Source organism: Amblyomma maculatum, chromosome 2, assembly GCF_055883805.1.
Source record: "Amblyomma maculatum isolate TAMU_Amacu chromosome 2, ASM5588380v1, whole genome shotgun sequence".
Lineage (NCBI taxonomy): Eukaryota > Metazoa > Arthropoda > Arachnida > Ixodida > Ixodidae > Amblyomma > Amblyomma maculatum.
This window is the reverse complement of record NC_139345.1, coordinates 9,447,640-9,473,903: the sequence shown is the minus strand read 5'-3', so window position 1 is coordinate 9,473,903 and position 26,264 is coordinate 9,447,640. Positions and strand designations below refer to the sequence as shown.

At 45.0% G+C, this 26,264-nt stretch overlaps 1 long non-coding RNA gene across 2 annotated transcripts in view; it reads right to left on the bottom strand.

The window, feature by feature from the left end:
* Window positions 1–2,440: 2,440 nt before the first annotated feature.
* LOC146197910 (uncharacterized) overlaps window positions 2,441–26,264 on the bottom strand; it is an 88,865-nt gene continuing 65,041 nt past the window's right edge. Inside the window, exons 3-4 of one of the 2 annotated variants that reach the window (XR_014704911.1) lie at window positions 6,483–6,536; window positions 2,441–2,955 (exon numbers count right to left, since the gene is read on the bottom strand). This is a non-coding gene — a long non-coding RNA (uncharacterized LOC146197910). Of the gene's footprint in view, window positions 2,956–6,482; window positions 6,537–22,892; window positions 23,086–26,264 lie in introns of those variants that run through there. The other variant, XR_014704912.1, reaches the window with a different exon arrangement.

Here is a 26,264-nt window from a genome sequence, read left to right as displayed (position 1 = left end):
CCTTTTACTTTTTCGCTCTCTATAACTTGGTTATCACTTTACAACCATGTTTACCGACAATGGCATGCAGGTTGGGAGAGCAAGAAGCTTTTACCCCTTTCATGCGTTCCCAACATTCTTAGCATCGTTCGGGAAGTAGCCCGCAAACATATCATGCTCCGACGTGTCAGCTTCGATAGCAAGCATCGTATTTCATGACGTAAATGCTTAGTAAGCACCGATAGCCTCGGAAAGCTTTTGTGTTCACGCTGACGCAGTCTGTCCAAATTTCAGCTGCGAGATGAATGCACCGGATGCGGAAGCCTACTAGAGGAAAAGTGTTTTTTTTTTTGTTTTGCACATCGCAGAAAGCAGTGTAAATAAAAGGAGAGGCATCGACCTAGCATGACAGAAGAATAAACACAAAAAAAAAGGTAGAGACTAAAAAAAGCATAACAGAGAGCGCGGAGTAGCACAGCCATCGACGTTCAGATGAATAGAGGAGGTGACTCGTCCGCAGAGGTATAGCGACGATTATTTCTGCGTCAGCCTAGAGTTAATCCCATCCTATCATCTTCCATAGACTACAGATCCAACAAGCAACCAACACAAGAGAGATAAGAAAGCTCGCAGGGTCCGAGTAAAAAAGGCAGCCTAATGTTTCCATCCGTGCCCGCACCGCGCGACTTCTCTCGCGGTTCACTTCTCGTACCATTGCGGCTTTCGTGTCGACCACTGTTTGCAAGCTGCCGTGCGTAAACAGTAGGTTCACCGGCAGAGGGGTGCCCGAGTGGTGGAGTAAGCAGGCCGATGTTACGACAGCTTAGGTTCGCGCTTTTAGTTTTATTTTTATTTTTTCGCCTCTCACCGTCTGGTGCAGTTCTAAACAGCAATGCGGATCCTGCATCTATGGACGACCAAGACGAGCAAAGAGAAATGAGGATTTAAAGTCGGATCTTTCCCTCACCGTTCATTACACACGGGGTTAAACTGCACATTCTCAAGATGCGGAGAAAAGGCAGCAAAAAGGCTGTAAGTCCCATGTTATGCGGTTGTCGGGACCATTCATCAAGTCTAAGAACTTGGAGGAAAGAGCTCGCTGTACGGAGGCGAAGCGGGTCATGCAATCAGTGACAACGAGTAAAGCCTTGGCTGCGCCTTTACATCATTCATGCGATGGAGACGAGATGATCGCCGTAAACAAGGAGGGAACACGGTAAACTTTGATTTACAGAAGACTTAAAGCGACACCTTTCTTTCGCGATTTTGGTAAGGTGGGGCCCTTACACGAATTAGCAGCTGTAAAAGGCCTCTTTCTTGGATTCCACAGCGTCATTGCCAAAGTTGTTATTTCTGTTCCTATTGTTCTGGTGCTAACAGCAGCTACACAGCAGTAGGAGTGTTAGCTTTAGCGATGGTTGTAAAATTAGTAGTAGGAGCAGTATAGTAGCAATGTTAGTACCAGGAATATACCAAGGGAAACAACAGCCACTAGCGTCAAGAAAGCATAGGGAAATTTTCTTATATATGTGAGAGAGATATAATCGCGGAGATGGTTGATAAGAAAGTGGAAGTAAACCCACCAAAAGCCAGAGTGAGCTACCGCGATAGCAACCCTAAATCTTCTCTCTTCGGTATTTATCTTGTGTGCAACACATCCGTGTGAGTAGTCACCGATGCCAACCTCGTCTATAGCGGCAGACAGAATGTCCTGTCTTTCCGCGAATGTCACGCGGAACGTAACATAACCGAGAAAATGGAGCTGTGCGGTAGACCTCTTACGCTGCGACAACAAGATTTCCAGATTCGAGGGCCTTATCGCTCTTAAGGAGAGATCACTCGTCGCATAATGTTTGAGAAAGTAGAAGATTAAACACCTGTCGCCGTATAGCCCAGTGGCAGAGCATCGAACGAGAAATTCGCAGTTCGTGTGTTGGTACCCACCGAAGGTATGTGGTTACTTTTTCTTGTACTTTCTGACCTTGTGTACACTAAACGTTTTTTTTTACTTGTACAATTAGACCCGTCAGTATGAAATATAATCGGCTTATCGTTTTGCGTTGTCAGTGTAGTTGCTCAATAGGTATCGGGCTTAGATGAACGTCGCATAGGTCCTATTTGTCGTCTACTTCTTAGCCAGAAAGATATAGTCTATTAAAGAAGAATTATTTTCTTTTTTTTAGCATGTGATAGATTTTAATTTTCTCTATTTAGATGTATTGGCGGTAAGTTAGTAAAAAAGTTTATAATGACATCGCATGTACTTTTATAAGCTTTTGTGACCAAAAGAATTTAAATTACTTCAATCTATCTTTATTTATTCTGTATCAATACTTTGCAACTATACAACATTCGTTCCAATATATTGCAGTCCTCAGCATTGTCCCAGTGTATGCAATTTATTTTTTATTTCCTTTCATCCCTCTCTCCGTATCTTTGGATTTAGTTAAGTTTTGTCACAACAGCGGACATTGTTTTGAATGTATTTCAGGTGCTCAAGAAACTAGAGACAATTTTGGAAAAATTCTTAATGGCCTTCAATAGTGAGACTGCCTTAATTTTTTAGCCGCTAATTCAATGTGTATGTTGTAGACTTCCGTAGTCATTTTTTACTTTTCTGGGCATCAAGTTAATATTTTTCCCAACTTCCTGCCGTGCTAAAAACATTTCTTGCTTTCTGCTTCTAGCTGCTATAGATTTAAATACGTTTACTTGCCCGCAAACGCAAGCGTAGACATTTTGTTGAAGTTATATTTTCATGCCTGAAATTACTGGATTACAAGAAAATAAACCGAAATACCAGACATTATAGTTGCGCGAAAAAGACACGCACAAGGCAGGGTACGGGACGAGCACATATTCGCCCTCCTGAAGTCGTGTTCACGCAGACCGCAGAGAAGTTTTAATGACCAGGTGGGCAGGCTTTCCTCTACAGGTTTCCCCAGTGCGATCATGGCGGCTGTGGCTGAGACGCTGCTGCAAACGATGAAGGGAAAAGTACGGCAAAGAGCTGAAAGCAAATGAAAACCGGTAGCCATGTGCACAAGGTGTCACACAACCTGAAGAAGGTGGCGGGCAGGTACAAAGTGCCGATGGTGTTTAGAGTACCGTTCAAGCAGGCAAAGCTATGCCACCGAATCACTAAAGAAGGAGCAAAGAAGAGCGGTTCCGGCAAGAAACATGCTAGGCCCTTTGCGGAATGCGCCGTCGGAGTTATTTGTGAAATACCACTGCCTTGAAAGAAAATGTATGTAAACCAGACTGGACGCTGCACGAACGATCGTGCACGTGAACATAACTGATCCTTAATACGGGGGAAGGATCTAATTTGGCTAAGCAATGCGCGACTTGCAGGGATTGTCAACCTCGGCTGAATGAGATCAGGATTCTGGGCAAGAGCCGCAATTCGCTCGCACGTGAACTAATACAATCGTATTTTATAATGAAAAGAAGGAATGGCTGTATCTGCGAGTCTTCTGTTGTGCTGTACAACAGTGAGGTAGCCTATCTCGATAACATGCTCTATGTTTCGAGGCTCAGTGTCTACTGACTTTTACTTAAGTGACCTTTGGCTGCGCATGCTCTGGGTCTTTTTTGTCAAATATGTGCAGCGTTTGTACCATACAATCGGTTGTCAGTTTTGGGCTCGTCCCGTGCCCTATCCTGTGTGTGTCTTTTTCGCGCAACTATCCTGTCTGAAATATTGCACCAGCTAGCCCAACAACACATCCTACCGAAATGCCAGTTTGTTTGTACGGCGGAACAGCAGCCGTTCCGCCATTGTAGGTGATGAGGAGGACGCCCGCCGACTCGGGAGACTCGACGTCGGCGAAGACAAGAACAGGTTATTTTCCTCCCCGAGCTAGAATTTACTCTAGCAAGTTCGTGGGCGGCGGGCGGCAACGCGCAGCATTGGAACCTCTAACTTTAGGGAATGCTGTCTCCGACAAAGTACGAGCTAGAGGGCCACATTAGAGCGAGAGCGTAGGAAGAGAAAGGAGAGTGAGTCAGAGCGAAGCTCTCGACACCCACCATCCGCCGACTAACGCCGACGGTTTGCCAAGGTCTTTACTTAGTTTAGCCAATTGTCCATTGGTCTATAAACGTTAGTTTAGACTTTTACCTTTTCTAACTTTCCGTATCTTCGCGACAGTTATTTTTTTTATTATTATTATTATTATTGGGGCAGAAAGGTAAATCCATCTCGCTGCCTTCCGCTAAGGTCTTTTTATGACTTTTCTTTACCGCATTTCAGGGGAACATCAACGCCGCCTCGACGGCCTGAAGTGCCGAATTCTCGGCTGCGGCTGGGGTACGAAAGTACGACGAGGTTTCGCAACGGCCCTTCAGATGCGGAGCACGCGAAGGGATCCGCGTTTTACGCTGGCAGAATGCGCGCACGCTTTCTCCTGCACTATGACCGCTGCGCGCACGTTTCGCGCTGGCACCGAAGAAAGCGACCGCAATGATTGAGCTTGGTCGTTTTTCTCTTCTCCATGCTTTTTCGCGCGCTTGTTGAGCGTGCATTCTGCGTTCATTTTCGTGCACTGCCGACTTTCTTTTCCTTCAAACAAAAAGGAATCATGCGGCTTTCACCGTCAGTGGCTCAACGGAATCGTTACAACAAAAAAGCGAGCAGTCAGAAAAAAGAAAAGGCGAAATTGGGCATTCGGGCTAGCGCTACGCATTGACGTGCATAAGAAATACTGGATGGCAGAGGCAAGTCGTGCCTGCGAGATGTGCATGGAGCGAGTGGCTATGCTCGATGGCATGAGCACATGGTCGGTCTAGGTCCACCAATCGATCCCGATACTTTCTCAAATACAAGCGTACCAAACTCCAGAGTAGCTCTCAGGTAGGGGTATAGAGCTTATTCACATGACATCATTGCAGCTTTACTGGCAACTATGGCACGCACCACGCAACATCACCACGGGTAGTAGAGGGCACGAAACGGCGTCTTGAGTTCTGGTGGCAACGGGGGGCACTGCGACCCTAGCGGCAGCTGGCGGCTGTGTTGTGACTGTTTTGGTGACCAGGGAGCCCGGACTGAGAAATAACTGGCGCTGTTTTTGTTTTTTTTAGCGTTTGCAACTTCTGTTACTTTTTCTTTTTGGCTTCGCGCGCGACAAGGCAGCGGCGACCCGCTACAAAGGGCATAGCCACCATCACCACCATCACCATCAGAAAGGGACAAAGAGAGCGAGAGATAGGGCCTACGACGAATCAAGACCCTGCGTCGGTGAAATCCGAGCTCTGGGTGGACGCCGTTAGAAACGACGTTTCAATTGTCCGACAAATCAACGGCGCGCAAAAGGGAGGAGGCCGGCAGACCGGCGTCGACGCGTGGGAAGATTTTTTTTGTGTGTGCTTTTAGTTTCGAACCGCCCAACGCTATGGCGTCTCCGCAATACAGGGTTGCCACAAATGCCCCCTGCTAAAAGTAATAGTGAATAGGGTCTGTAGAGGGGCGCATATTTGGTAGTTTTTGTTTTTTTTTTTTTTTAGTTACGTTGGAATAAATGCAAGTAACACCTTTTTCGAGAAAGTAGCGAAAATTGCACTGCAGAAGAAGACAAAAGCCTGTCCAAGCGAATATAAATGTCAATAATGGTTCAACACTGATCAAGAAATCGAGAAAAAAGTGAACTACAGCTAGATAGAAAAGATGCCAGAAGTCAATCGAACGCCACAGACAAGCATTAAGAAAAGATACTACACAAATAACTGCAGAATTCATGAGTTCCTGTTTTTGTTGATCCATAACTGGAATAATCATGCGGACAAATTCACTAATCGACTTTTCAATTAAGTAAACAAACAAAGGCTTGCCGCCGCAATAGAACAAGTTCCAATAACTTTGTTAGATGCTCGCAAATTAAGATCAAGACATGCGTGCACGCTAGCTTTCACCACAGTTATATCAAGCAGCATTGATTCCGCAGAGGGACCGCGCCTGTGAGTATCACCAAGACAAAGATTGCTTATCCACCGAGTGAAGCTTTCAGTACACCGATCACCTAGTTCGATGCGAAGCGCAACGGCAGACAGTAAACGCTATTATTCTAGTTACAATGTAAACTTTGTAAACATCCATTTTCCAAAAAGAGATCAAATACTCCTCGGCATTCATATCAAGGCAAATTTTCTGCATTATAGATACAGGAGGTCGCATTTCGCACATGACGCTATAATTCGCGTATCCTAATTCTGCGCATGCAAGGTACCAGCTTGCGAAACAATCTAAACTCTTACGACAGTTCATTCCACAGGAATGCAAATGGTGAAACTCGAGATGAAGCACATGTTCCAGGATAAAAATACCAAAGCTGCCAACTCCGCTTTGTCGTCAACGTTCGCGCTTGTCTTAGTAAGGCATCGTTCGTCTTTTTCATATTATTTTAGCTTTAGCAGGTATTTCGGTCAATATAAATCGCTGCTCTTAACGTTGCTAAAGAACACTACTTCATGCAAACGAAACTTAGCACTTTTCAAATGCTTACCTTCATTAAGGACATTTTGGGCACCTGGCTGTGTCACGGTGGACGCATCCTTAGCTGAAAAAAAAAAAAAACGTGGTTCATACATGAGGACATTTAGCTACAGTACAGTATAAAGCCATCGCCTTGCTCTAAATAGATATGGATGTCACTTATATTCCAATAATTCGCCGCTCGCAATTCACCACAAAATATCTAGGCACCACGATATGAATTTCTTTTTTCTCGGAGCTCGCGCACCCATACCATTTTCTTGCAAATAAATATTTTTGCGTCCCTTTATTGAGTGGCATAGCAACCCTAACAGTTAAGAAATTGTGTGACTGAATTAGAGGTCCTCTGATCATGATTAACATGAGGCGAAGCCCGCGAATATTTCTAAAGGGTGTGCAATATGAAGGCCCTGTGTTGTGCAACTAAATTTAAAGGATGGGTATTTAAAGTCCTTTAAATACCCATTGAAGGGGTATTTGAAGGACTGCCGCTCCGACGTGGAGAACAAAAGCATGCATGCGCACACCCTTTGTGAAAAAAGGAGCTGGACGGTGTTTTTATTCCTTCATCTGCACACACGGCATCACCGCTCAGAAACAAAAAAAACATCAAAAATGTATCCCCGGCTAAATCACTAGGATATTCGTGCTTACATTTCACGCTTATGACGAATTTTGTGGGAGGTTCTGCTTAAGCTACGTCGCGTTTGCTACACTTATACAAAGTTTTGTACTACGTTAACAACAGATGTAACGGCATGCGTAATCTTTCACTTCCCCCAAGATGGAGAGCCGTCTTTGTTAAGCCTCTCGAGATTTTCTTTGTTCGTCATTCTGCCGCCGACAAAAACAGGAGAGCTCCCATTATACCTTTTGCGAACATCCTCGTCTCTTTCTTTTTTCTGGCATCCTTGATAACGACGCTAACTTTTCATTAATTCTCAGCCATCTGTCCAAAACCCGCATCAAATTTTGGATAAAAGAAAATTCTCCCGTATACCGCCACAATGCAATATTTGACGCCAAGGAAATATGAAACATTGTCTTGAATGACGATAAAGGGTATAACAAGACGGCCATTGCGTTTCATTAAACATTCATTAGGCACTATTGGCGTTCATATTTATTTATTTGTTACCTTCGGGGTACAAACGCATATTTCATTTGAAGGGTTCCATAAAATATATATGCAATATAAAGATGAAAGGAGTATAAAACATATGTACACTGAGCTCAGAAAAACGAGTTCTCAAAACGGTACAATATGTAATTGCGAAAGACAGCAAACAAAAATTATTTCAAGGGTACAATAAGAAAGAACGCAGAACGAGAATAAACAGCCATATATACAGAAAATTATAACATTCGTTATGATACAAAATTTTGAGATCACTGCAGTCTGCAGCATCGGAGAAATGCGAAAGCATGCGCTGCTGCAGTGACTAAGGGCCTCTTTTGTGCAAATAGGTAGCTCTTTTGTCTCTCTTTGTGCCTCTTTATCCGCATTTGCCCCCCTTTGTCTCTTTCTTGGTCCCCTTCATCTAGTCACGCGGCTTTGAAATATTTTTACAAGGCATCTTTTCACGTAATTGCGACATCTATAATTCGCATGCTCATAATGACACATGTATATGAGAGTACATATTTCGAAGATACGGATTGAAGATAATTGTGAGTTTTCTAAACGTGTCTTTATTCAGCTTCAAACAGCGGGCTATCACTGCGACAGGGATGCAAGACCTGTCCGAATTTATTTTCGAGAGAGTATGCATTGGCTTATCGCCATACAAAAAACGGTGGCACAACCTCTCGATTGGCTGTCAATTAATGCTATGAAGCCAGGCTAACACTGGCTGATCATGATGGTCCTATATGTACATAGCTATGCACTTTTCATTTTGAGAATGGTGTTTCTTTTTGCAAAATATTATATTTAAAAACCAGGCAATGAAGAAAAAAAAAAGAAGAAGAGTCGAGGCACAGTGGCAGCGTCCCTGTCGTTAATGTTAAGATGCCACACCTTGCCCGGTTTTCCGTGGCTTAGAATGGCAAATTGTGACATGCAGGGAGCGCTAAAAATATATTCAACAGCGGGCAGTTATGGCTACATAGATAGGTTCGAGATTTCCCGGTGGTGACACCTCTATTGTGCGCATAAGCTGAATTCATATGTGGCTTCACGTAGCATGTGTGCAATGCTTTCAGCTGGCGATAACCATGATATCCTGTTTATTACATAATAAATTTTAAAAAGCGAACGGTCCCTTAATGTAATCTTGGACGACGAAAGTTTTTCAGAGACAACCTTCGCGCTGAGGAATAAAGTGAATAATACTGTCGCTCTCCTCCGTAGGCGGGAAAAATATAAACGCGGGTCTAAAATGCTTGTACACGCCTGCTGAAGAAGCGTCGCAGGGCCTGTAGGAGAAGAAGCAGGAACTGAACACGCAGCAATGGCGGAATCCCGACCCTCTCCGTCCAGGCTGATTCCTTAAGACCAGGGTGCCGGCATCTGGTTCGGCGGCGTTCTCTCGGAACGAGCTCGGCATGCAGGAAGCAAGGAGGACAACGGCAGGAATGCAGGCAGTGCTCAATAGCACCCATTTCCAGCTCCAACGAATTTGCGACAGCTCGCATTCTTATCGGGTGATGTGCCATATTACGCTGCTGTCGACAGACGGCATCTCGCGCACTTGCCTCAGCGCCTAAAATACATGTGAATAAATCACCAACAACAAGCTTACGCAGCATAAATTAGCAAGGAGCAAATGGGTACAAGCGTCCCCCGACCTGGCGCCCGGCTCTCACAGGGGTGTGCGCTTGGTAGAGGCTCTGCAAACCCGGCTGCGCTCCTTATGGAGCAAAATAATTTCGAACACTTCAGCCTGCAAAGGTGGTTCGAGTTGCCGTGTTTCACGGGGTTCAAAAGTGAAAACGAGTCGTGTCCTGCACACGCGAAAACTCAGAAAAGCCTTGTTTCAAGTGCGAAAAGCTTTAAGCCAGCGTGTCGAAAGACGTAAAGGTTCACTGTCACTGATGAAGTTCACTTCTCAGAGATCACTGCAGTCCCATGGCAAGTCCGGATTTCCGGCTGTCTGACTTTGCGAGAAAAGTAGGTTTTTATCTCAGGTGTGTTAAAGATTTGTTTTTTGCTTTTACACTCATTTCTCACCAATCGCTTCATGAATGCACGGGTATGAAGAAGCATTGGATTTGGGGATTTTTTTTTTTTTTTTTTTTTTTTATGCACAGGCTTATGCAAAATATGAGACCAGTATTGAGAACAAAAACAAAAACACGAAAAAGATAGTGTCCCGGCAGCAAGATGCATGAATCATTTAATGAATTCTTCTTGGATAAGCAGTGAAATAAAAATTATTTTAAGTCCACGAGCCTTGATCTCCACTACGAGAATAGAAAGGAATAACCATGCTGAAGGTATTATGGCACAAGCACAAATATTGTGCGATTGCCTTGCTCAAAAAAAAAATTGTCAAAAAGATCGCGATCACCAATGCAAACCATCTACTGCTTTAGGTGTACGCTAATATTATGTTAGTTTGCTTTTATCAAACATGTATGTCGCAAGTTATGCCAATTTATTATGCACACTTGGGAGATATATTGCCAAGAAACGCTTGTGAAACAGCGCCTGGGACAAGGTACCGAGTTAGACTGGCTGCCATATATACGTCTGAACTGCCCACGGCCGCAATACTTCACGCGCTTAACGGACGACTATTTTTTGTTTTTCTATTTCCTTCCTGCACCTCAAACATCGCATCAAACCTAGCTAAAATATTGTGACGTAATTTGAATAATCTGTGTGTCTGCTATTACAACACAAGGTTATCGCAACGAAAATGAGTGAATAGGAAAGCAGAACAAAAGAACCATTGTAAAATTGCAGGGGTTATTTTTCTTTTAAGGTCACGCCTTCTGTCACGCTTTTCTTGAGTTTGAATTTAAAAACACGAAACACGTCTATGCGGTAGCTAACATTATTAAACAGAACGGTCGTTATCAGTGATGAATGTGCTCCCATTTTAGACTTGCTGTTAAAACCTGCCGCTTAGAACCGCATTGCTAAATAGAAAGTATTAAACTTTGTTTATAAGTATCTCCTATAACCCTCCCACAATTTGCAACAACGTTTCAAGCAGCGTTTCTATGAGCATTAAGCATGCCTTTTTTTTTCTTTTTCGCATACCCATTTTTAGGCGTTAGCACTCAGTGTCATATACTCCACTCAACATAACAGCTTAAATGTATGGAAGTTTCTCATTGATAACGCGCCCATCAAGAAATGCAGGCAAAAAAAAATATCCTGCATAAGAAAAGTACTCTTTTCTCTCCCTCCTATCTCCTTTCTGTACAAAATCTTCGAAAACGACCAGATTTTGATGGGCGAAATATTTTTTCCCGTTTATATGTACTTTATTTTCTTTAAGGCTAATTCTCCAAGCAATAAATATTTTCTGGAAAGTAGCGATATACTCGTAGAAGGCCTCAGTAGTTTGCAATACGTGAAAGACGATGAACACTGTAATTACGCTGAAGCTTGTAAAAAGAACTCAGAGCAGCCCTCTACAATGTACACTGGTGTACCTTGTAGAAGTAGAAGCCTTTTCATTAGTCTCCATGTTTCAGCCCCATAGGTTAGCGAAAACGAATGAAGAGAAAGAATGCGAAAAATATCGATATGCCCCTTGGTTCTTACAGATTCCCTTGGCTGGGATCTTTGACGGTGGTGCATCTTTCTTTCCTTTTTTCTTTTCTTCCCGTCTCTATCGCACTCCGATCCATATTTTTCTTTTTACTGCCAATAAACATTTTTTACTATAATATTGACTTCATTTCTATCCGTGATTCTATAACGGCACTGGCAAGGCCTATTCTTTACCTCAAACTACTGCTTGATCTCATCTGAAGGCTCTATCAAGGAAATCGTTCATTCAAGGAAGAAAAAAGTGAGTGGCACACCATGGTTATGGCTCATAGCGCTGGCAGCCTAGCTAATATATATACTTATGCAGACCAGCTCCCTAAGATGTTAAGAGGATATAATAAAATTCCTGGAACCACCAGCAATCTGATTGATGCTCTCGAGCGTTAGTTGAGTCGGCATCGGCTCAGTCATCTCTGTTTAAAAGAGCGAACACTTCCTGAATAATTTCGGGGTTGGTACGGTGTTTTAAAATCAAAGAAAAGCAAAATAAATAAAAAGGCGTTGAAGGGCTCATTCCAGGTTTGGAAGCCTCGTCGGTTCTATCTTTTTTTTTTTTTTTTTTTACTTGTGACCCGACTGGCGTGACTTGGCATCGGATTCACTCTTTCATCAGTATAGTGAGACATTCAGTACTTCGTAGGAGCGCATAAAGCTCTTGCGTTTTACTGAATTTTAGTCGGAAACTTACGAACTGCTGCGATCTTATGTTAATAAAATTTGTTTAAGGCAAGGGAATTTTGGGTTTCTAATATAAACCACTCAAAATACACCATAGGTTGGCTTTTATACCTGAAAGTCTGCTCCTGCGTTCCTAAAGTTATCTAGAGGACCGAATTTAACAAGCAATCCACCTACAAGATATGAGAGTCCAGCATTTACTCGAGCGAACAGTTGTCGGTATTATCAGAAGAAAAAAAAAAAAACAACTTCAAATGTGTACGTGCGCGAGAAGCATAAAATGAAAAACAAATGGTGGCGGGTTCAGCATGATTTGAATTCAGCACCATTTTGCATGATTTAGAAAGGTTGTACAGTCCGGAAAAACAGTTTGCGGGATTCGGATTTTGGGGAAGAACATTTATCTCTTCGTTGCCTCGCTAGTCTTTCCTGTGACGTTTTTCTTCTGAGTGGGCGTGCTTGTTCGCTCGTGATTCAACACATTTCAGTCACTATGTTTGCCCAGTCACGCAGAGAAAAATATTTTTCCACAAATTCACATCCCGCAAACTTTTGTCTCTGACTGTACACTGTATAACTTTGATTAAACTTTGTAGCTTTTCCAGTTATGTGACGATGATGTGACGTCAGTGCTTCCGCCGTTGACGCTTCCAATCTCTTCCCTAGCCCCGCTGTTTTCCTTCCTCTCAACGCTTTTCGGCGTCCTTATGCTAGACAAGGAGAGGTATGGACTCATTATCAGGAAGTAAACGTCAGGAAGCGGCCTTTATTAAAGAACCTGCCAATCAAGATGTATAGTATGCGGCTCTTGCCATAATTAAGCGGTGGGCCATATCCTAATCACTCTGAATTTGCCTCCCCAGTGTATGGAAATCGAAATCGACTATGATGCACGCTGGCATGAGCGCTCGCTCAGCGACGGAGTATTTCATTGAGAGTGCGATTTATTGGCAGCAAGCTTTAATTCCCAATGTAAGAAACCTAAACGGATTCCTGTTTTTGTTGAGCTGACAGTTTTGATCGAACTTGAAGCAAAATGCTGTCGTTTCTTTCGCTGGGGCTTTTCCTGGTATTGTAATCTGGAACTTCCATCTCACAGTATTTTTCATTGAGGATAGTAGTTTGTGCGCTCGGCTGGGTCATCGAAGAATGGCGGTATGAGTCGTGGTGTGGACCTCATTTCCTTAATATTTTGTTGTTATCAAAGTCCAACGTTGACTTTGGGCTGCTTTTCAGGGCTATTCGGTCAACTTGAGGCGAAATCTGAAGTTGAACAGCACATAGTAGAGCTCCAGTTCTAAAGAGGAAACAATGAGATGCAAGCCAGTCATGTCAAGGATTGAGTACAGGCAAGTAACACGTGCACACAAGCCCAGTGCACATGCATGTATTCTGGTTCTGCTTAAACAAGCTGCACAGCTCACTTTCATCCCGTTGTACAAAATGAAGTCGGATATGCTTTTAATAAACGTGTCAACTTGGTCATCATACAAGCTGCATATAGCGGCACTTGAGTTTAAGCATATCTCATTAGTATGGCTGGTGTTATTTCTATTTGTGGAGCATGTATACATTCATACAAACTCGAAAGACAACTGAAAAGGGATTATAAGCCTTGTAGGCTGCACTTCCATATAGCACCACGTGGGAGCCGCCACGTAAAAAGTTGGTTGGTTGGTTGGTTTGTGGGGTTTAACGTCCCAAAGCGACTCAGGCTATGAGAGACGCCGTAGTGGAGGACTCCGGAAATTTCGACCACCTGGGGTTCTTTAACGTGCACTGACATCGCACAGCACACGGGCGCCTTGCTTTTCGCCTCCATCGAAAAGCGGCAGCCGAGGCCGGGATTCGATCCCGCATCCATGGGAACAGTAGTCGAGCGCCGTAACCACTGCGCCACCCCGGCGGAAGTGGCTTTCCGGACATGGCGCCACCCGTAAAGCCAATGCTTTCTAAGATCACGTCCCAGCTTTACCTAGGAAAAAACATCAAGTGCACAGTAAACAAGACTACTTTTTTTACTGAAGCGCTTGTGATTATTACCACAGTGACAAAATACCACCGGTAAGCTGCCCAAGGTCAAGTTTTACCGGTTCCTAAGGAACTTAAACGAGAGCAAAGCAAGACAGAGCTCAGCCGGAGAAGTAGGGCATGCACGTTGAACAGGCTGGCATTTCGTGCAAGAAAGCAGCGCTAACAACGGGGACAGTAATGACATCAACACGCTCGCCGGCAAGCCCGAATCGGCACTCTGCACCAGTTACCATATATGCTCATATCTTGGGATCTGCTTCGTTTTTTATAGGAACCGCATACGCAACGCCGGAAACCAGATTACACACAAGGTTAAGAAACTAGTAGCAAAAGCATGAAACTCGGCTTCAACATCCGTCGTACACACAGCCTTGCATTTCGACAGCCCATTTTTCGAAAAAATTCGAGAGCACTGCAGCCCTGAAAACTTATTCACGAATAATGTACACGATTTTTATCACGCAGGATTCGCAACCACGCACTAAAAAGTTGTTTTTCAAAATATGCGTCAACAATTTTAGAGGTCTGAGAGCCACACCGCAGCACACGCTGCAGTGTGGCTGTGGTGTGGCTTTTGAAGCAAGAACTGCCTTGATACTTTTTTTTTTTTCAGGGACTGCGCTGAAAAACGACCCATCGTTTGGATCTAAAGAGCAGAAAACAAAACCGTAGACCCTACTTGTGAATTCTGAAGGAGCTAACAGCGATGAAGGAGCTAACAGCAAGACAGACCGTCTCTTTCAAGCCCACAAATCTAAACGAACATTCGAGCCTAAGGAAAAGACGAAAAGAAAGGTATCCTTCGCTTCTCATTAAACAGGATTACGTTGAGCTCACAGCAGTCTCCAAAAAAAGACGGAAGCAACAGACAAAATAGAAGATTGAAACGAAGATTTACGTTTTCAAATGCTAAATGTGGCTCATGAATGTCACAGTCTACAGGCAACCATTTTTTTTTTTTTTCTGTCAGTGTCTGCGATCGGACCGGAGCATAGCTTCCACGTTTTATTTTAAATGTTTTTACACGTCGTTACTTAGCATCAGCAAATACTGGCTTTCTATTCCGAGCAGTTTAACACTTTTAACCCTGCTTAGGGGTTAAAAGTGTTGCTTGCGGAGTAAAAAACAAGCGTACAGGTGCAGTTTACTCTATAAAGCGAAGCTGTCATCTGTTTTTGGAAACCACGTGTCAAGTTTCGAAGTTCCGGTGGCCGGCACATGCCGGTGCCACATTCTTTCACCGGCCCGTTTTGGTTATTTCGGCCCCTCAAGCTAGCGTACGGCGATGGACTTTCGGCACAACGAGCCCAATATTTTCACGTGAAATTTCTACAGCGGGCTTCACTTCTGGATTGGGTATACCTAAATAAGAATGACGATTCCATTTCTACTCCTACATCTGCTGCGTTCATTATTCGACAACGTTCAGTTCCCCAGGGCAGTGCATAATGGCTGCACTTTCCGCATCATTATAGTGAACTAGAATATGAATATTTCTAGTTCACTGTAGCATCATAAACAGCAGGACTCTGCAATGTTTACACTTCCAATACTGGTAACTGGCTGAGTGAGGTTCGTTCAACAGTCTCGAGTTTGCCATGCCTAAGAAGGTGCTTACCCCGCACGACCTCCAATCTGAACAGCAATTAAGATGAAGCGGCGACGAGCGCGAGGTGCACTCAACGGTCATGTGATAATGCTAAAAGCTTTATTTTTACTAGAACGGGCTTTAGGCCAAATTGGAGAAAGTGGACGCTTTCACCCTCCCTTTCTTGGGTCGGTGATCTTGCCGAAACAACGAAAGCCAGCACCAACATGACAGCCTAGAACTTCGCGCCCTCCTCTCTGGGCGGCAATAACTATTCCCCTTTAACGGCCTATACACTGCAGTCTCGCTCGAAATTGACTGCTTGAAATATATCGAGTTAACATTTTCTAAACTTAACAAAGTGTCTCTAAAAGCTGGGGAAGGAGTAGCGTACGGCATGTAACTTTACGCTAGAAACTCACGCATAAACAGCCATTTCGGATTTTGTTTACATCTGTGATACCTTCTCAGACTACGGAAAGTAGAAACGAACAAAAGAGGGCTCTCTCTAGTACAAGCTATTGCAAAGAGCCTCAGTCGTTGTGGAAAAAACGTCGTACAACCGTTCTTGTTTTACAACCTTATAGGCCGTTCTGGATGCCTTCAGGTCATGCTTGGCAGACAAAATAAATAACATTTCACAGAAGGGCTTGATCAAAACTCTCTTTAGTGCAGCCTTTTCCTGAGAAGGTGACCTAGCCACGCATTAATGCAGCACAGGCCATTCCCTGAAGCCAGTTTCGCCTTTTCATTTTCTGGTTTGAAGAATAAAACGAACTTCCTGGTGCAAGTCATTACACGCTCTCCTTTGTTTGCTCCAAGAATTATGTAAACAGTGGCTAAAATTCACACTCTTCTCACCGGTCAGCTCATTTCTGCTTAGCGACCGAAAAAAAGGTGAGTGCGGCCGCGCGTGTTACTTCGGCTCGTCCTTCAGTGCGCGTAATCTCGTTAAATTAACCCCCCCCCCCCCTTCTTTTTTTTTTTTCATTTCAGAACAAGGCAGAAAAGGCAGGACCTGCTGTTGATGCTACTGCTTCAGTCTGCAGAGCTATTAGCTCTCTTGACAGGTGCAAAAAACGTTCTCCTTCTTAGCAAACCGACAATAATGGTTAATGGTTACACATAGGGGAGTGATGGTGCAGCTCAAAAGATGTCTTTTTTTTTTTTTTCTGCGCGCATTGCGAAACATCTGCATATGCTTCAAGACTTTATAATTACTCGGCACGCATGAACAAGGAACTTTATTTAACGTTTCTTTGTTGTCTGAACACCATTTTTGTTTTTGTTTCTAGCTACTTGTTCCGCACTTCGGCGCTCAAGGCTCGTCACTTCCCGAGCTCTGGCATACACTGCGCAATTTGCCGTTTTTGTTGTTGCTCTGATCATGCTTAGATAGCGGCACAAAGCATTCGACCGAGGCCTGTCTACATCGCCAGTGAAAGAGAAGTGACCTCCAAGTTGACCTATATAATATTTACGTTACCGCAGCCTTCACTTTTAAAATTCCTGATTATTATTCCGGCCCGAAATATTTGCCTGGAATAAGTCCCATACACGAAAGACGACAGTTAAACGGAATCTTTCAGAACTGCTGTGGTACAGTGCACTAAAAATGCCGGGTGCACAGGAACATCTGAAGTCTCCTCATTCGTGACACGCGGCAGACTTCGTAACTGCCCTCCTCTCCACCCCCTCCTCCTTATTCAAATAAAATATTAAGATCGTACATATTGCACATACAGGCTTCATTTTCTATTAAGCTTGATTTTTTAACGCCATACAACAAAGTAAATTTCGACATCGATGCGGTCTCTGCAAATCGGACGACCACGAGATAACATCTCCAAGTTGTCCGACAAAGCAAAAGGCAACGCAGAAGGCTCGTCTTCGGAACACTAAGCGTTGGCCAATAGAGGACATGACACCGGTGCAGACATCCAATCGCTTTGCAGCTCTTCAGTGGGATGATAACGAGTGGCCAGAGCTTCCTGAGCCCGCTTCGAATGCACCTCCAGCTAAGACAAAGTCTAATGATACGGTGCTCAAGAGACGCCGTCGACAACAGCCAATACAGCAGCGTACTGATCTACCAGACGACGATATGGCTGTAGTGGATGAGCAAATCAATCTTCTCTTAGCAGAGGTCTCTAAGCTCCGAAAACACCGCGAAATGCTTGCTCGACGTCGGCGAGCTGCAGAAGTAACCGCCAAATCTAGTAATTGCCCAACACAACCGCCTTCATCCCGCGCAACAGGGCCATTTGCTGCCTCTTCCCAGAGTACCACAACGCTCAATGATAACTCTGCAACATCGCTGCTCCGCTATATGGTCAACCAGTTGTCCAACCTGACATCTGTGATACTACAGCGCTTGGACTAGCACACAAAAATGGCGAAATCCGGTCGTCCTGGTGTACTACAGTGGAACTGTAGAGGCATTTCCACGAAGGTGGCCGAGCTCAAGACCCGACTGCGATTTAAGAAGCTTTCGGGTGTGGGCTATGTTACTTCAGGAAACGAACGCCTTGCCATCTATTCCTGGCTTCAGCGGCTACGTGTCTCCTTCAATGACCGACCGTCGCGTGCAGACTGCTTCGCCCCCGGGAAAGGCGGCGATATATGTTGAAACGCGTATTCCTCATGTACGCCTTTCTCTCGAAAACTGGTGCACATCATACCAAGAGGTAGTAGCAGTTGCTGCGAAATTTCTGAAAGGAACCGTTGTTCTTGTTTCTTATTACGTTCGACCAGCTGGAGGCGCCTCTTCCCGTATTAATCTTGGCTGGTTATTAAGTGTTCGTCGGCAATACCCCGGGTGTCCAATTTTAGTCGGAAGCGACTTTAACGCCCCTCACCCAGATTGGGGTTATCCGACTGCAAGCCCTCGTGGTAGGCGTGTGCGGGACGCCTTCACTGATGCCCTGTTTGTTCTGCTTAATCACCCTGGGACAGCAACACGGCCTGTGCGTCACATACGTAGTGCTGCCTATGCTCCAGACTTGACGTGGTGGTTGGGCGCAGGAACTCCCTCATGGCACATGGAGCCGGACTGCTGGGGAAGTGATCACCACCCAATCCTTATCGGTCTCCATCCCTCCCGTCTCCGCCCTTTACGCCGCAAATGTTCTGTGATAAACTGAGACAGCTTTCGCTCATCTCTCGACAGTATGTCTTCAGATTCGCCGTCACTCCTTGTTGACCGTATACAGAGAGCACTAAACAGCGCTACGACTACTACCTGGATTGATGTAGGTCGACCGGCACCAGATCTCGGCCTGCTTAACTTGTGGGCAGCCCGCCGTCAAGCTGAGCTGGCTGCTACGCGGTACCCTGCTTCGGGGCAGGCACGTATACGACTGAATTATCTTACCGCGAAGGCTCGGAGATATGAACGCGATCTCTCGCGACGCCAGTGGCATGCATGGTGTGAACAATTTTCTGATAAATCATCGAATGCCTCACTATGGCGAACGTTTCGTGCAATGGAACATGGTCGTCGTTCTACTGACGCAGCAGCAACAGTATGCTTTGCGGCTAATCTGTCGCCGGGTGATTTCGCCAAAGAAGCTGCTCGAAAATTTTTCCCAAAATACGATATACTGCCTCCTTCAGCTGTAAACCTTAATTTGGCAGGTATCCCTGCAGATGCATGGAAACTACCATCTGCTGCCGACGCAGATGGAATTGCGAGCCCCTTTTCGATGTACGAGCTGCTGGCTGCAATTGACGATGCGAAACGGAAAACAGCGCCCGGCCTGGACAAAATTCAGTATGAGGTTTACAAGAACCTCAGTACTGCTGCACTTCCTCAACTACTAGACACCATAAACAAAGTGTGGCTTGATGGTGTCGTACCCGAGAGCTGGAAAACCGCTGTCGTGATCCCTATTCCCAAACCTGGGAAGCCTCCAACGGACCTCGCCAACTTACGACCAATCTCCTTAACATCAACGCTTTGCAAGCTCGTAGAGAAAATGCTAGCCACACAACTTTCTTGGTGGCTTGAACAGCACGGTTTTTATCCCCCTGCTCAAATTGAATTTCGTCCATAACGTAACGTACAGAGGACGGGTTGGCTGCCTTGGCATCAGCAGTTCTGTCATCTACCCGCAGCCGCAATGTACGTACCATATTAGCAATGGATGTTGAAAAGGCATATGACAACATCAGTCATGCTGCAATCCTGAATGCCACTGACATGCTTCATCTCCCTCCGAGAGTACGCAATTTTGTCGCATCATTTTTGGACGGAAGAAAATTTGCAATACGCCTCAGCGGTGACACTGTTGGTTCATTCGTTTCACTACGTGGCGTGCCCCAGGGATCAGTATTGTCTCCGACGTTGTTCAATATTACTTTCATCCCATTGGCGTGGCGCTTACATGATATCCCTGAAATCAAGTTTTTGCAGTACGCAGATGATATCACGGTATGGAGCACTCACCATGATCTTCTCACTCAAGAGGCCACCCTTCAGTCAGCATTAGACGTAACCTCTGATTACGCATCCTCCATTGGCCTTCAACTTTCTGTGTGTAAAACTTCATACACGTCAGTCGCCAACCGCTGGGGACGCCGTAAACTTGCCTCAAATCCAATTTGTCTCTCTCTATCAGGCACGCCAATACAAGAAAGTTCGAGCCTGAAAATTCTGGGCTTAACAATTCACCAATCAGGATCAGCGACTGCTTGGCTCTCTCATGAAAAAAAGCAAGCACTTCAAACTATAAGTTTAATAAGAAGAATTGCACCTAAAACGGGTGGCGCTGGCTCGTCTGTTGCACGCCAGTTAGTGAGGGCGGTTCTGCAGCCCCGTATTGTTTACCAGGCACAGTTCCAGCATCTTACAAGGGCACAGTGGGATCGCCTTGAAGCCGTAAATCGAGAGGCTATGAGGACCATAACATGCCTTCCACGAATCACACCGGTCGTAGCGTTACAGGAGAATGCGCAGCTCAACACCATCGATGAACTGGTGCAGCAGCGCCGTGATGCTCGCAGACTCAAGGCCACTTTGTCACATTCCATGCAAGCACTGAGGGCGTATGCAACGTCCCACATTATTCTTCAGCCACCTGCGCCAGTTCTCCCTCCCTGGAAATTTATACAGTTAGGAGACAACAAGCCAACCGACATCCGCAGACCGACGTCTGCCAACTCTGCATCGTTGCTACGCCAGAGATTTGAAGAGCAAGACACTAACCTGCCTCAAGATTCCATAGTAGTGTACGTAGATGGAAGCCTGCAAGGCTGTGAAGCCAAAACGGCAATCTACTGTCCACGGAGACCTAGCCTGAATCAGACAACTACGTTTCAGCTTTCGGAACCACTTACATCTTTCTGCGCTGAGCTTGTGGCAGTTCAGGAGGCACTCTGCTCCGTGACATCTATAACCATGCTCCCTACAGCCCACATTGTCATCCGCACTGACGCACTTCAAGCAGTACGTCTGCTCCGACGTGTCAGCCGCTGCCCTAAAATTTGCCAGGACATCCACCAGCTTGCGGCGCGCATCCCACAATCAATACGCATTGAGTGGGTCCCACGGGATCTGCTGCCTTCCCAAAGTCAAGCTGATTTTGCAACCCGCCACGTCAACCAAGACGCATCAATCCCACGGCTTCTCGAAGTCGACGACGCTACCCTCCTTTTGTCAAGAAAGGAGCACCTCCGGCGCCGCACACGTGCACTTATCCTTCCGTGTGCGATATCCCTTCCCCGCGGTCTCACCCGTGCAGAGGAGGTTGCGCTTAGGAGGATCCGGGTCGGTGTTGCCCTTACACTAGCTGTAACTAGGACGTGGTCATACTTCCAACACTTATATCCCCGCCCAGGGTGCCCGATCTGTAAAAACGAAGATGTCGAGGCCGACATCCACCACTTGCTGTGGGACTGCCCAGCACTCAAGCAAACACGAATCCGGCACCTGAGCATAGCTGGCCTTTCAGCAAACAATCCTGCCTCATACGTCACTTGGACGCAGGGACCTCATCATCGCTCACTTCTGGACTTCATAAAATCAGCCAACCTTTTTCCATTCATTTAATCATTTATTCATCCTTCATCTCATAACCTACTGATGCCCTGAGGCAATAAATATCGACTTAAAAAAAAAGCGCAAAAAGCACAAAGCACAGAGTGTGTTCTCTTCCTAAAATAATAACAAAAGAAAGGTTACAGTTACTGATGCTTGATTTTATTTTCTTACTTATTCGCACATTGCAGTCTATTGTCATACTTAAAAGCTATTAGCTTCTTTTATGTAAGCATTTGTTTATCTGCCTTTGAATTTTTGTTCGTTCAGAGATGGACAAAAGGAATGAATAGTCAATGAGCTCTGTTTCATCTTTTGTTGTGTATCCAAACGTTTGAAGTCGCGGCTGGATACAGCCTTACGCATTCTTAGCGACCAGAAAAAAAATTAGTACACATTCGAGACGTCTTACTCTGCAGCAAGCTGCAAAGCCCTTGCATGCCTTCTAAATGTATTTTGCTTTTCCTTCGAGGACTCAAGAGGCACGGAGAGGAATTTTCATGCCCTAGCTATACAGGAAACACCTACCGACGCTCCATTCAGGAGCCTTTTTTATGAAGTGAGTCCTTTTGAACTGAAAAAGAGCTGCCGCAGTGGTGCATATTGGCGTGCAATTTTGTCATGTATGTTTTCTCACCAGGCCACCGCCAGGGGTTCTATCACTTTGTGAGCGGATATAAGACTATGTCTAATTCAAGCGATCACTGCCAAGCGCAACTGTTTCTCCAATGTTCGAGACAGCAGTATTTGCTTTCGGGTTTTTGTGCTGAAAGTGTTTTTGCCATGTTAAAATAGAACGCAACCGAAAGCGGCGGACATCTTGCTCTTCGACGATCATCGAGCATACTGTTGCGATCCTTGCCTCAGCCGAATTCCTTCAATTTTTGTGGGCGCAAGCCAGCCCTATAAATAGCAAAGCTATATAGCGCGATGACAGTATGTCTGTCTCTAGCTTTTTCATAACCCCGTGACACTACTTCTTAACAATTCGTGTGATTTATGCATCACAACATGCTTAAATAGTTACCTTAGAGGCATTAAATGCACCTGTATAGCAGTAACATGCCATTTTAGCTTAATGTCGCTGTTTTTCTGGCGGCCAGCAATGTCATGCTTGGGCAAGACACAGTGTAGGAAAGACTACTTGAAGATCTATGCACGGGTATATTGTGTCTTCAAAGTGGTACCGAAACGATGTGCATCAGCAATCGATACAAGCTTTCCATGCGGTTGATGATCACAAGGGATCAAACGATAGCCTTTTTAGAGCATACACTACAATGTCGGCAACAGATATTGAAGTCATAAGCTTCATGTGACATAAGAGCACTTTTAATTTTAAATTAGTGTCATCATCACTTATTTTAAACGCATCAAAATTACAAACCAATATTGCGTCTTAACACCCACCTGTGTGCGCTGCTTGTGCAAAATGGCCTGCACGCAGCACGAAGTATTTCACAGTCATTGTGGTGTTTCTTTCTCTCTTCATATACTTTGGCAAGGAAATCACATTCAGAAGTAACCATGCTTGCATGCGTGTTAGCCTAGTAGTGATGGTCCAAATGAAGGAATGGTGTCATGCAGATTAGACGGCATAGTGGCAGGCAAACAAAAAAAAATGTGCAAAGTAAATCGGCTTTTCATCATTGGCTTCTTGGACTTCGGCGCGCCTTCCAGCGTGCCCTGCATTACCGCGCTAAAGTGGATGATTTCAAAAGCAAAATATATTTCCACCACCTATAACGTAGATCATTTTAGCATTCTGCACGCTCTTAATACAACCTCGCAAGGTTTTTTTCTCGTCCCTTCCATTTGTCTTCATATGATTTGGTTTGGTTTGGGTTTTGGGGTTTAACGTCCCAAAGCGACTCAGGTTATGAGAGACGCCGGAGTGAAGAACTATATGAGTACCCTCCTACAGGCAGAAACCACAACGGTCACCTGTGCATCTTGTCAAGGTCTGAAATGAATCCATTTTTGCACAGGCTTTCGCGCGATTGCGTTTTTAATCTTCTGCATATACATCGCGGCTAGACGTTGCACAGTACGAATTTTTCCGCTGTCGTTTTTTTGTTTTTTTTTTTAGGGGAAACTTACATTGCTTGAAACACTCAAAACTGAGTGCAGATAAAGAGGCGAGAAATGTTCGCTATGCAAATCAGCGCGTCGCGAGAGAGTTTGAACAGAATGTAAATAGGAGAAAGACAAAGCAACGTTTTCTTTCATACACATTTCCGTTCTGCCTGCGTTCCGTGATGAACGGCTTGTGAGGACAGTTCAGGGAGAACAGAAATAAAGCCTTTATAAGCACATAGCTATTACAAGGAATGTAAGAGCAGAGCGATACTTTTTTGCGTACAAGTAAGAAGAAGTAAAACAAAATTTGTGACGAACATATGCGCAAGTAAAATGCACCTAAAAATACTGCATGAAACGAATTTTGCAGATGTTGTGCGAAGGCCGTGGGAAGAGAGGGTCCTGAACTATTTTCCAGTAGTTCAATTTTATGCATACTATATTAAATAGCAGAGGTTAACAATGAGTCTGATCTGCAAGCCCTTCAGCATTTCTGAGTGATAATGACGATTTGGTTTCATTATGTTCGCTCCCCCCTCAGACGCTTTTCAGGCTTCTAGGTTCAAATGTATGAGAAGCGTAACAATAGCCATATACACAAGCAAACAGAAAGCGACAAGCCGTGCACTCAAAGTAATATTTTTATGCTGTTGTTTGATCGCATAACTAGCAATAACCGATTCTGTTGGCCTCGGTACATTGTTCATTTCCCGGCTTACAGCGATACAAAGCAACAACACCTACAGCGGACAAAAGGCGAGGGCCCACGGACCCACGCATGTCACCACGGACCAGGCCTTCTGTGAAGGCCAGATCGAAAGGGGTGAAGCAGCTGATCGCAAGTCACCCAAAAGAATAGCAGTTTACGAGATCCTCAACACCGCTGTTGGCTCATGCACGGCACAGAATCCTGCCACGTCCAAACTGCCTTACCTCAGTAATTAGTTCCTAGAGAGACGTGGCTGCCTGAACAGCCACACGAGAAATCCCTGGGCTGTAATTCTCACGGTGCCGCTATCCATAGGCACCAATGCCACAGGAATGCCGGTACGTTAAAAAGCTTCCAGGAGCATATCATGAGGCGATAACGAATCCGACCCTAGCTGGGATACTGCGAATATACAAACTCAAAATGCCCCTCGAAATCTTATTAAGGAAGAAAATCTGACTCCGCCACTGACTCACACACTGTCATCAGGGCATGGCCTTAAACGGTAGCTCCGAAGGAGATGAGGACATGCATCGGAAGCGTCAATGCTAATCGCGCAGGATGTATTTACAGATAACTTCTTCTCTGTTGAGGAAATCTCGGCAGGAGAAGATATATTGATCCACAGTTCCGATGTCATCAGATGACGCAAAGTAATTCAACAGAGTGAATTCAAAGCGACATAGATAAGAAATAAAGCAATCAATTCTGCAATTCAAGAATGCCATGGAGACATCTTGTCGCCTTCAGCTGCGATATCATATATCTAAGAAAAATTTAAATGTTCGAAGTCCACAGTCGCAAGGACATGCTCATAGCTCAGACATTGAATCTATTTGAAACCGTTAAAAACGAGACATAGCGAGCAGAATAGTGTTTTCCGGTCGCTTCGTCTTCGTCGCGTGTGCCAAATCGGGGGTGCTTCAATGTCTTTGTATTGAATGGCGTAAATTAAGCGCCGCACTTTTTATCTCTCTGCCTCTCCGTGCCAGTTCACCGCATTTCTTACCGGCCCCAACCGCACCTCGGTTGTCTTGAGACTCAGTGTGGTCCGCCTATTCGGATCTCGACAGGCATTTACTGAAGCGAAGGCATTACAACCCTCAGCCGTTATCTTGAGAGCCGTCCTTCAGCGATGGCTTGCGCATCATGGGAACACGTATAGAGCGGGCAGCCGCCGCGGATGTCCCGAGGTGCCTTGTGATGCGAAAACACGTAAAATCAGGCTGAACATGAGTTTCTGTGGAGAGGGTAGGGTGGCAATCGCTTTGTTACGCAAGAAACAGTGAAACAGTGCGAAGACAGCTTTCCGTTCTTAAGCCTGAAGAAAACAAGCTGCGAAAGCGAAAAGGCTCTTTCGAGACAGGTTTACAGCCGCTTTCTCTGTTTTGTTAGTGGTTGTGAAGCCATTTCCTTTTTTCTTTCTTTTTTTTTTCTAGTATTGCATTATCCTTCTTGTCCAACGATGGTAGTTTCAACGTGCCGAAACACTGGCTGCCGAGTGTTTTGTAATTACGGAGAGCAAAAGCGTGCCACCAAAGGTATTTTTCTTTTGCTTGGCGCTAGCTGAAGAGGCACTCAGTGTTTTTTTTAGTGTTTTTTTCTGTTGTCGTGTGTGGCCTTTGCAGTTATTAGCAACATTGATGCTCGCCACAAGGAATAAAGACAAAGAAAAAAGTTTTACGGTAATCACTAATGGTCACTGGAGTTTTTTGGGCCCAAAATTCTGGTCTACCGCACCGCCCTGAGCCGCTTTAACGCGTCTACCTGGTTATACCGTCAGTCGCTTTTTTTGCGCTAGCGTATGCACGCACCAGACGCAGTATACGCATCATCGATCACTCCATATGCGAACGACTTTGCAAATTATGTAAACGACTGCTTTGTACTTGACGTTAGCAGTCTAGAAAGTGAGGCAGCCAGGCGCTTGAGTAGAGA